This window comes from Schistocerca americana, chromosome 7 (genome assembly GCF_021461395.2).
Source record: "Schistocerca americana isolate TAMUIC-IGC-003095 chromosome 7, iqSchAmer2.1, whole genome shotgun sequence".
In the NCBI taxonomy this organism is placed as follows: Eukaryota; Metazoa; Arthropoda; class Insecta; order Orthoptera; family Acrididae; genus Schistocerca; species Schistocerca americana.
In genome coordinates this window covers 413,800,573-413,813,092 of record NC_060125.1, presented here as the reverse complement: position 1 = coordinate 413,813,092, position 12,520 = coordinate 413,800,573, and the positions used below count along the sequence as shown (strand labels likewise).

Genomic DNA, 12,520 nt, shown 5'->3' with positions numbered 1-12,520 from the left:
ACAGCTTTAGTCGGACGTCTTCTCGCCACTAGACGCAGGCTCAACAGATAGCTGAACAAGTGACCCAATTGAAACTGCTGTACAGCGTGGAGGCTATGTGCACCACGGGAATGGCGTTACGAGTCGGCCAGACCGGACCTTTCTTTTTTTCATTCCGTCAAAAACGGAATGGAAAGTGTTGTAATCTTTCTCCGGTCGTGGAACAGTGCGTTTTCGGAGCACACTTGTGAACGGAATCGATGGCAATCATGAAAGAGGACGAGCAGCGCCGAGCCTCCGGCCAGCCCGCCGCCCTGCCCCGCGTGGCGGGCAGCCGCGCTCGTTGGCGCCTTCGGCCGCTGGTGGCAGCAGCGTCGGCCGGCGGCGCGGCGCCGCGTGCTCTGCGCCAGTGCGCGCCCGGCCGCGGAACGCGTCGTCTCGCCTCGTCCCGCCTCCACCTGTCTCGCCAGCCGCGGCGTGCGACTGGCGCCAGCGCAGACGTCGTAGTTGGCGCGCGTAGCCGCCTGGACACGAGTTGTGGCAGGTGAGCCCGACAGCCACCAGCGATGTCACCGCAGATACTACTCTGCGATGTCAAAGCCACTGTGCTGGCATCCGTTCGTATCAGTCCCATTCATTACTGGTTTCTTACCGAAAGACTTGCGTTGCTATCTGCCAATGCCAAAGAAGTCAGTAGTTTCTTCGTGGAACTGCATTTGATGCTAATAGTGAATAAAGGATTTCTCACACAAATTGTTTATGTCCTTTTCTTAAGATAAAGTGGTGTACTGCTTGATACCTTTGGTCGCTACACTGGACGTATGAAATCGACTGCGCAGCCCTTGTATTCCTACTTTTTTTAAAACAGTTGCAGTCAACTAAGTTAATTTACAGAAGCTACTACTACACGCGTTTTTATTTCGTAACTGTATTACATTGGGATTAGAACGTACTATCATGACAGTTAGCATTTTCTCATGCACTGATGTAGCACAGAGTGCTACGTTCCTCAACATATTTTTAACACAGTGATATTAAGTGCTGTACGCCAGCGATACATACTTGTGGCAAACAATGCAGGCTATTTCTGAGGAAATTAAAACAAAATTTCGTGATTTACTTGTGGTACTACAAAGCGCTCATTGTAGCATATTGTCTTCAGTAAGATGCTAACACCAAAATCGCTACTGAAATGAAAGTGATTAGTGCGCCAGCTGCCAACTGTTGATGTCTACTACCGGAGTAATGTCAAGCGATCAGTGCTACTATGAACGAAGACAGGTTTTGCAACAACTTCTGTTGTCTTTCCAACTTGAATTCACAACCTTCTGGTAACACGATGGTACAGTGGTCATTTGAATACAGAAAATGGCTTTTCTTGTTAATACATTCATTTGTACTATATTACGCTTATATATTATTCCAAACGGAGGCAAAAAAATATGGAAAAGCAGGAGTATTATTGAGTCTGTAGTTACTAGTTAAAAAATTTGTAGAGTATGAAATTTTACAATCTTAAATGAGCACATTTCAAGAGTTTCTCATCAGAAAAGAAAATTACATGCATTCTAGTTTCGAAAATTTTGCCATTAAAATACTTAGATTGCTAGAAAATGGAAGCAACGAATAAAAAAGGCTTTCAGCACTGTAGTATTCCAGAAAGATTAAACAAGTCATCTGATCCAGATCTATATTTCTGTTATGCTCTATACAAAAGTGGGAAACGACACATACTACATGCATCGGACATGCAAACCTCTTTACACAGCACTTACCAGCTTTCAAGGTGCCTACAAAAAAGCTTTTCGAGATCTCTGTTCTTGTTCATTGCGAATCTAAAGGCTACAGTGACTAACGAAATTTTACAGTATTTAGAAACATACCATCTGTTCACTGAGTTGTTCACGCTTAATGTCCCTCATACATCTGGCGCACAATTTAGTGGAAAATGTGATTCGGTTAAGTGAGAACAATGAATTTATCGTACTGTTGATTTAAAACTACTCACAAATTCGTCGGGTTTGCGCAAACGACACCAAAATTTTTCAGCTCGTTGCCTATTCGTCTTTCTACGGCACTTGGAGAATAATAACCTAAACACCACTCAAAAAACTTGCTACAATGAAGAACTTTCTTACAGTAGCTTAAGAAATTCCGAAACTTACCAACGTGAACAAATCGGTCTTTGTGAAAAAGCAGGGAGTTGGCCTGAAGAACCATTTCGAGGCATGACGTTCCTTCAAACATGTAAGGCTGTGAAAAAGTAAGTCAGTCTCAAGTTTTGAAATATTCATTCGGAACTCGAAGGTCACAGTAACATCAAGTTTTCATGTTTAAACTGAAGCAAAACGAAACTGAGTCTATTATTCTGTGCTGTGGACCTGACCCACATTTCTTGTAAACTGTTGACTGTGTGGTTAATTTGATCTTTGGCGTCATCTTTTTGTCGATCTATTGGCATTGGGAACTTAATCTGCCACTGCGCTTCCTAAAGTGGCAGAATTATTGCTTCAAGAGGTTTCTAACTTCCATAGTTCTGAGCGGTCGGCTATTAGTGCGGATACAGCCGTAAGTATTGCAGTTACGAAATGAGTCTTTCGCCAATTTATACAAGGATTGTTCCTTGATCTTTCAGAGACAAAATGTACGTACACCCCCCAAGAAAGTGTAGGAAACGCCTTTGACATCTAAATCTGATTCAAATATTTGCATAAATTCTCGGTTGATACTAATTTAGAAAACTGCCGAAAAGAATGAAGAAGGAAGATTCAAATTTAACGTTCTGGCGATGATCAGACCGTTACTGACGGTTCACAATCTTGGAATAGTGAAGGACTTGGGATCCATGTCCTCATCAAAGGAAACATCCCGGTATTCGGAAATAAAGAAATCGTGTAAAGGAAAACATAAATGTAATGTCGCAGTTTCAGAGCGACTAGCTCCAGAATTACTTCTTGTTGTTCTTACTCTGTGTGATGATGCAGTTTCCTATGGCAAGGGCCATAAAATGTGTAACTTCTAGAGAGGTGAAGAACTGGCAGTATCTTTTTTTTTCTCTGTTTACATCTTCGTACGAGATTAGCTCGTACTGTGTGGTTCCGTCTAAATCTCGGTCCTCGGGCACTTTGCTTTGCGCCACTGCCACTTAGCGATATAGCTCGCTCGCGATACCAGAACATAAATTTCAGAACTAAGTTTCTTATATTTCTAGAGTTAATAAATTTAATTTCAATCATATGACCAAGTATTGTGCGTCTTTCAAGTCTCAGAACCAGATACGAAGTCCGGTGGTCTGGGTTTCAGGCATTGTACTCAAATCTTAGAGCACACGGGATTGTACTCTCGTTCCACAACACTTATTAAGTTTCCGTTGGTTTGTCTAAATAAATTCAGATGAAGTCTCCCGTCCTCAATACCGATTTAGGTTAAGCGCGAGTTACCTAGATCACTTCCAAAATCAACCGGGGTTAGCGATTTGACGTCGACGGAACACACGTTCTGCATTAGTAGTTCGTTTAGTTGGTTAAATGTGTTCTACTGCCTAACCAAGAACGAGCTTCATATCCACATACAGATCCCATAATTAAAAGATTTAGAAAAAGTAGTGAATCTTCGCTAAAAAGGTTGATACATGAAAATGTATGAGTCCTAGGACACCTAATCAGTGTCCTATATGGTGGCTGATGATGCAGGTTGGATTTAGGGAAGGGTATAAGTGATGTGGTTGTATCTGTTGTTATATGTGAGTCTTAATCTAAGACATGGAAAGTTTCTGGTCAGTTGAACCAACAAAATGTCCTTATGTGCAGCAAAATCCACTTTTCTCATACACAAACGGAAACGTGAGTTTCAGATATTTTTACATTTCTGTCAATGTAATTCTGTGCGCTGGAGAGAGACTGATATCTGAACGCTTGCTCTTCGAGTAAAGTGTACTTTCTGTTAGCTACCTGATTATACCCTACGATCTGATCGAAGTCTTAGAAAATCACTAATGTTCCCAAGCAATAAACATTCAAACTTAACTTTTTCAAGGACGGATAACTTTCTACTAGCTAGAAGCCTGACAGCTGTTGGTTACGAGCAGGACGGGTTTGGTCAGCTCTCATCGTAATCACATGCCAGTAACAGGTAACCATAAATATTCCCAGCTCAGGTTGCCACTTAAGGACCTATAGGTTTTCAGGTACAAGTTTCAGACAATTCTGCGTAAAATTTTTTAAGGAATATTTATATTCACCCCTATTTCATTAACGGAAGGACCAATAAGACATGCTTTTCAGACAATAGGAATATTTCCGTCAGATATTATTACAAACCTGAATAACTCTTTGGGTGTGTGATAACTTAGGATAACTTAGATTCTATGTTTGGTATGAGTGATGTACTTTTTGTATCAAATGATTTTTTATTTCTATTTCCAAAGAAATGGTCAGTGCAGGTAGTTTACGGACGACTACATTTTAGCTAGTAATACCTTCTTTGGGGTTTTTGTTTAGAGAGTTGTTACTTTGTCTCGGAGGGCAAAAGGCATGCATCATGTGCCAGAGGAATATTTTACCCACTCCTACAATGGCGTTTGTTTGACAGTTATAGGGTTCTGAAAGAAACAAGGGAAACGTAGGAAAATTTACTTAAACATTTGCAGTAAATTAATTGTCTAAGCTTTATTTACAGATAACACTCAGATGTTGATTTGAAGCGATGACAAACGTAAATGATATGATTTACATTGTCATACTCGTTTTGCTTTGTAACTCTGTTGCCTCTTAAGCGTGTGAAACATATTTAGCTCTGTAAATAGATGATCTCCTGACACAAACTATAATGCTCCTATGCGCGTACTTGTATTTAATATTTAAAGCTGTTGTTATTGTAACACTACACTATGTACATCAAAACGTTATCTTAAATCCTTGGCGTGTAGCTAACGATTTCATTGTGAACCACTGTGGCACCTAATATTTAAACTTTCTATGCTGCGTATATATGACACAGTATGCAAGGGAATATTCATAAGTTTCACATAACGTAATGAATGATGGTTTGATATTCCCTATACAGAGAAACCTCAGCATCCACTATGACCCACGTTTCCCTTTTTTTTCTTCTGAAGTCTTAAAGCATAACTCTAAACTAAGATTAATGACTAAAGGAAATTTTTAACATTACAACCTATACTTTTCCTTGATTTTTCATTCATGGAATCGCACAAATACTGATTTATTATTGTCATAGAGCATAATTTGAGGATCTGAAAAGAACTCTTCGTTTGGTTTTATAGATACTTACGTTATCGGTGGGATCTGTTAATATCTCGATAAGTGTTAACTATACTTCTGTTCTCTTTAGCAGTTCCTTTCCTAGTCGAGACAGCCGAAATGGTTTACAGCATAGCACTTTTTCTCTTTTGAGCTTTTTAGTTATCAATGAAATTGTTTTATATGTACAATTGATTCTTACTGATATACTTAATAGCGGAGAAATGCCAACCGTCGTGCTAATATCATATTTCTGCCCACGCAGGTGTGTGGCACGAAAGTTCGACAGTCAGTAGTCCCCATCTCCTAACATCATACATTTTTAGGAACGCATATTTCGCTTCTTAAATACTGAGATAGGGTCCTATTCTGCATGACACTAAAAGATAATCATGTGTGTCTTGGAGATGAAACTACCTTCACCTACATTTATAGTCTGCAAATCTGTGTATGCCAGAGGGTAGTTTTCATTGTATCACACATTATGGTAACGTCTTCTAACATTCAAGAATGGAAAGTGGGGAGAATGACTCTTTAGCATTTTATCTGCACGATTTCAACGCGATAAACATGTATGGACTAAAGAATATTTATAATTTGTGAGCTGGAACGTTTTCCAAGCAGTTTCTCGGCTGATCTTTCTTCATGCGTCTGTCAGTTACCATTTTCAACATTCCTGTCTCGATGTCACCAGTCATCGCGTAGCCGTTTTTTCTATGCTCGATGTTGTCATACGCATGTTGCACAACTGAAACACACAACCGTATGGGAGGTGCCAGTATTTTTCAAGCTCTCTTCCTTGAACATAAGTTGTAGCTTCTCAGTGTCCTGTCAATGGATCGTAGATTGCAGTCTGCATTACCAGAGGACACAAATTTCTCCACTGAAAACGTAATGAGAGTTTTTTTTTCTTTTCTTTTTTTTGTCAGTCTTTCTACTGATTAGATGTGGTCCGCCATGAGTTTGTTCCCCTCTTGCTTCAACCTCTTCATATCAGACTAGCACTTGCAACTTACGTCGTTAATTATTAGTTGGTTGTATTTCAATTTCTGCCTTCCCCTGTAGTTTTTATCCTCTGCAGTTTCCTCTAGTACCACTGAAGCTATTCCCCGATGTCTTAAGATGCGTCCTATCATCCCGGCGCTTCTTCTTGTCGGCGTTTTCCACGTTTCTTTCTTCACCGATTCTTCTGAAAACTTTCTCACTCCTTATCAGTCGACCTAATTTTCATCATCCTCCTATAGCAACACATGTAAATCACTTCGAGTCTCTTCTGTACCCCTTTTCCCATAGTCAGCGATTCATTGCCACACAGTGTTCTGCTTTAAGCCTAAGTCCTCAGAAATGTCTTCCTAAGATTAAGGACGATGTTTGATTCTTGGCCAGGAATGCCTTCTTTGCCAACGCTTATCTACTTTTATGTCCTTCTAGCGTCGTTCGTTATGTATTATTTTGCTTCTAAAGTAACAGTATTTCTTAACTTCGTCTACTTCATGGTCGGCAAATTTTTATATTAAATTCCTCCTTCTTCTGCTTACTGTCAATAAATGCTCTGTGCTCATTAATCTACTCACTCATTTTCATATATCATGCAGTTCTTCTTCACTTTCACTGAGAATAGCACTGTCACTGGTGAATAGATGCACACTATTTCCGTCATTGTTTCATCGGTATGTAGACTGAATAGTAGCATTCCTGTCTTACTGCAGTTCTCACTGCATAGAATTTTCTCACAGAAAACCGCATCATTTCCGAAAAGTCTGAGAATGGGATGAATAGCGTCTGTATATTCATTCATGTGTAAAATGAACGCCAGTGGTTTTACTGCACGCCTCTGCGGCACAATGGACATTTCAATACTCTTAGAGTACTCTTTGGCCAGGATAACATACGTTGCTTGTCAGCACATTTGCACATCCCTTCGCCAAACTGATTTGCTATCCTGCGGGCACATAATTCTTTGTAGTGTGGTACTGAATCAAAACCAGACGCACCCAATCAACCTAATTCTCTTTCTATCCGTGGTACCTTGTACACTGAGCACGGGCCGATTTTCGCTTGGTTGTTGACTTTGGCATTCATTCAGATGAAAGGAAGCAATATGAGGATTTAATATCCTGTCGATGATGAGGTCATTAAAGACGAAGCTTATGATGAAATGTAGAAATTTGGTCTCGTGATTTTCAACGCTAAGATCCCAGATATCACTCTAAACAATGTACGGAATACACTCAAAATCTGAGTCCAAGTGAGGCATCTTACCACTGCCCCATAGCACTGCACATTTTATATACGGTATATCGTAATCAACATTGTGAACTGACGCGAGTGAAAGAACACACCAAAAGCAAAATCTTTCGAGTAAATATGGTCCCGCAAACGAATTTATCGTTAAGAGGCGCTGCAGACTGCAGTATGACAGGTTGCCCTAGTCACTATAAATGTCTTTGATATGTACTTTTCCAGTAGCCCCTAATATAACTGGGCGTCAGTTTGGCGTAAAGACACGTGCTGTTCAGGAGGTACCACATCACCAACGATTCTCATTAAAACAGTAAGTATGGGTACGGGGTAATCGTCTCATTGTCTTACACACTCCTCCAAGAAAAGTTTATGGACCATGGGATCTTACACGAATGTTTAAGAGACTTCTCCTTGGGACTCCTTGGGGAGTGTCGTACATATATGACAGGCATCGACACATTTTGCTGTTGATGTACAACGCCTTGTAAAGCACCATTACGGTCCAGGATGGATGGGCCGGTTAGGGTTCGTACCTTGGCAGACGAGATCACCTTACTCGTCGATTTTTAGGATTCCGTACCTCAGTCGATAAAAACGGAACGCGTATAAGATCACTTATTTGTCTGTCTGTCAGTCCGATTCTTAAGACCCATTTTTCGCAAGAACAGGTAGACGTAGCAAACAGAAATTTTTGTCACATATTACGTTCCTGAGGTGGCATAAAAATATTTAAACTTTTAAGGCAATACAATCAAAAGATCGTCCATTTTTTGATACTTGTAAACTTACTTATCAAAACCTAGGGTACTTCCCGTTAACCGAGAATCTCAAAATTTTGGAAGAAAGAAGGTTTCACAGTACATGCAACCGAAAAAAATCCAAAAGTACTTAATGTGTAATTGTCTATATAAATAAAACTGTAACTGTTCGTTTGTACAAAATCATAACTCGTTAACATTACAAAAGCGTTGTAGTTACACAGAAGTTTGTTTTTGTTTAAATAACTACAATTTTCAAACCTTTGGAGGTTCGTGAAATTTAAATATATTTTTTTTTATATTTAAAATTTAAACTATGTAGGCCTAAAACTGATCGTCATTTAAAGACTAACAAACTTCGGTGCAACTTTGATGGTTTTGTTACTTTATTCATTGATAGTAAGTTACTGCCTATTGCCGTCCAGCATGTTCAACGTAAGTGAAATCGTAAATCTCAGAAAGTTTTTATCGATTGCTTTGAAGTTTTGACACAAGATTACATTCGAATACACGCGTGTTTTTATGTCCGTGCTAGTGTGTCACATTAATAAATAACTATATAAGTAATAATTATTCGACGAAACGTTAAGAAACATAAAAGTTATATTCATGCCTTATCGGCTTATATCTAGAAAATTACTACTGCAGATACTGAAAATTCAATAACAATAAACAAGGCTCAAGAACAGAGTGAGAGAGAAGAGGAGCTGGTCACAGGGGCGGGGGAAATAGAGATAGACAGAGAGTGGGAGCAGGAGGGGTTGGAGAGAGAGGAGGAGAAGATGGACAAAGAGAGGAGCTGGTGGACAGAGAGAGGGCGGAGGAGGAGGAGGACATGGATAGAGGCAGGAGGGGAGAATGATATTACGACGGATTTTCAATTCTCATGGATGTCAGAAATGTGTTTTTTTCTACTTTGTTCCATTTCCAGGTAACCAGACTGAGCCACAGCAATATATGGCAGGAAATAGCTAGTATCACATAAAAGCTATTTTTTGCGATTACAGACATCGATAACCGTCATGATTGCGTTAGTGATCCGTCGTAAATCTCAGGAACTACATAGGGATTTTGGTCAAGTTTTCGGTAGTAGGTAGAAATTCACGAGAAAGATTTTTGTACATAATTTACAAATACTTCTTGCCAACTGGCTGAGCTACGACGACGTGAAGTCACCTGCCTTTGCGAAAACGTTCCCTTTGCGTTTGATAGGCGTAACGCCACCCTACTATCGCGCCATGCCGGCACTAGCATCGCACCTCACTTAAGAAGTGTTGACTTTACTTACAAACCTTCACTGAGAGTCTGTGCCTATGACGAGTACAGCATCTGTAATGTTTCGGATCTAAGTAATACTCGTAACTGACGGATAAAATTCCCGCTGAAGCATTCCACAAAACAGTTCAACATTGAATAACAACAATAACCCCTTGGCCGGCTGTACCATTTTCTTCTCTGGAGACTTCCCTCAAATCTTAGCAGTAATCGCAACAGGGACTACAGCAGAAAATATCAACGCATCTGCAATTGTCAATCAGCGTAAGATGTTAATGTAACTCCACAATTAACAAAGTAAATGTAAAATTACAATATCAACTGTGAAATTATCACACACCGGAATTTCGGGGAACGATATCTTGTCTGTAACTTAACGACAATCTTAGATTCTTTGGTTCCCAAAGTGAATATACTGTCTATACAAGTAATTAAATCAGAACCCTTGGTGCGCGAGTCCTCCACGCGCTTGTCCGATTTTTCCTTCTGGAGTCATCTGAAAAGTGCAGTGTAGAATAATCTCGGGGGGACGTGGTTGCGTCTTGCCCGAAGATGTACGGAAGAATTCTTAACTGACTGCAGAGACTAATGCATTAGCTAACTGCTTCCAAATGTGCGGATGACACGCTTATTTCGTCCTGTAACACGTATGTGTGTACGGCAATTGTAACAACCTGAAGCATGTATTTGTCGTTCAGGAAGGTCATGGATGAAATCTGAGTTCAATTTGACGGTGACGTATCCAAAAAGTTTACTTTTAAGTTACATTCGTACTAACTAGGGCAATATTTTGTATTCAAATAAGAGGCGGCACGTAACCCACATTTATTGGAAAGTTTCTGCTTCTATTGTTGTGTGACTTCACCAGTGTCTTTTTTAGGTTATTATCTATAGTACACCATCTACATCATAAAACATATATAAATAATCGGATTTGCAATGTAATTCATTTCATTGAAGGATAATGAAGTAAGTGTCTGTAAGCGACTAGAGAATACACGCAGCTGTGTCCACTGGCGCCAGGTAGTGGACTAGCGAGTCGCGCGGCAGTTACAAGCGTCACTGCTTGCTCACTTAATGGGAGGCGATGTACCACGCACGGCGCGAGACGTCCGTCTCTCTGCTTGCCGCCTGTTTAGCCCCCATTGGCAGTCAAGGGGAAAGGCCACTACTCACTGAAAGTTTCCGATTGTCGTCACCCGATGAATAATTCAGCGCTACAATACTCTGTTTCGATCCGACGCGAGAACTAAAGGTGATAGGCCAATCGGGCATTCTTCGGCGTCGTATACAAGAGCGAGTCTTTTTCTTGATTAGCATAAACATTTCGATACCTCTTCTGTCTACTTGATGCCAATATATCATTTCTGATCGTTAGGACTTACACACATAACTCTCTCCCCTCTACCCCCTCCCCCCCCCCCTCCACCGAGTAGTTCAATTTACTTAATAAAGTCTAAGTTTAAAAGACCATCGAAGAAAAATCCACCTTATTTGCCACGTGTGTTTAAAAATTTAAAAAGAAATTTTGTCACAATATCTTGTAATCCGTGAGATTTATAATTTGTAACAGTTTTCTCACAGAATGCTTCACAAACTTTCTTATTTACCATGACAGGTTTCAGTTCTCTACATCAAAACATTTATAGTACACGAATCACCTACAGTTATAGCTTACTCTACAGTTTTGGGATTACAAAGACGTGCAGATCCTCGCAATTCCGACAATGACCACTCCTCCTTCCATTACGTCAACGAGCAGAATTTCGCCTTATTTCATGCGAGATACTAATATGGAGATCGTTTTATTGAATAAGGAACGGTGTATTCCAGTCTAACAGGTAGGTATTTACTTCATGATCTGCACCTTCATATTTTCGTTATACAGCTTGTTTCCGTAACTGTATTTATACCGGACGCCCTTCACTCGGAGTACTTGTGTGTTAACAATTCACGGCATTCCGGGAAAGAAAATGTTGCAGCGTTGTTTCATGTGGTTCTCTCAGCTGACACTACATGGAAATAGTCGTATTTAAGAACCATGTTCTTCGTAACCTCACAAGCTGTTGCTCACCAACTGCACAGAATATAACAGCTTTAAATTCTTTAGTTTTGTGTCTTTCGCTCCGATGTGACGCCATTCGTATCACTAGCGTCTCGTAAAAGCTTCATTTATTCGTATTTTCATGTTTTATGATAAGGTACTTTGAAGTTATCCATGCCGATCGTTAATGTCCGAACATATGTTTTATCTCTAACATCACTGAGCGCATAATTAAAGTAGTACACACAGACCACAATGTCACTACTGTCTTTCCCGATGAGAATAGTTACTTTTGTGGAAATCCATTAACTTCTCTTAATATTTGTTAAGAGAAAATCCGAGCTAGTAAGCCATTTTCCCCTAATTAGGGGTTCATCTTCAAATATTCGTATAATCCTGCTTAAACTGTATTATGTTGTTCTTTAACAGCGTATTAAAATTCCTATTTAAAAAAACGGAGCGGCAAAATGCACGACTACATACTTGGTTCATCTTAAAATTTACTGTCATACGTTTGCATTTTCAAACATCCAAGTGAACAACATCTACAAACGCTTCTTTAAAAAGATTTATTACCCTACATGACTCCATATTGACCACTTAGATAAGTTTAACTACTCATACTACATAATTTCACTGGATATAAAATTTATTTGGTAGAAATGTAAAATTGCTTATAATACCTTTGACAATACGTTCCTGTTACTGAGCTAGTAGAAGTTTATGCCGTTTGATTTTAAGACATCGATCATGGCATAAGACCTTAGATTTTAACACATTTTATGACCTTATTTAACGTCTTGTGTGAGCTGCTATGACGTCTTAACCAGCATCAAGGTTGCACATTTCTCGCTCTATAAATAGAATCTCACATAGTATGTGATCGCATAATGCTACGCAGTTCGAAAGATATATAGTGTGAGACTTGTGTTTTCTGTTCCTTAATTCTCAAGTGTGAA

The 12,520-nt window shown here is 39.7% G+C and overlaps 1 protein-coding gene across 1 annotated transcript in view; it reads left to right on the top strand.

Moving 5' to 3' along the window:
• The first annotated feature begins 403 nt into the window (after positions 1-403).
• LOC124622120 overlaps positions 404-12,520 on the top strand; it is a 460,208-nt gene continuing 448,091 nt past the window's right edge. Inside the window, exon 1 of the mRNA XM_047147731.1 lies at positions 404-523. The gene's annotated coding sequence lies outside the window, so the exon portion shown is untranslated. The remainder of the gene's footprint in view (positions 524-12,520) is intronic.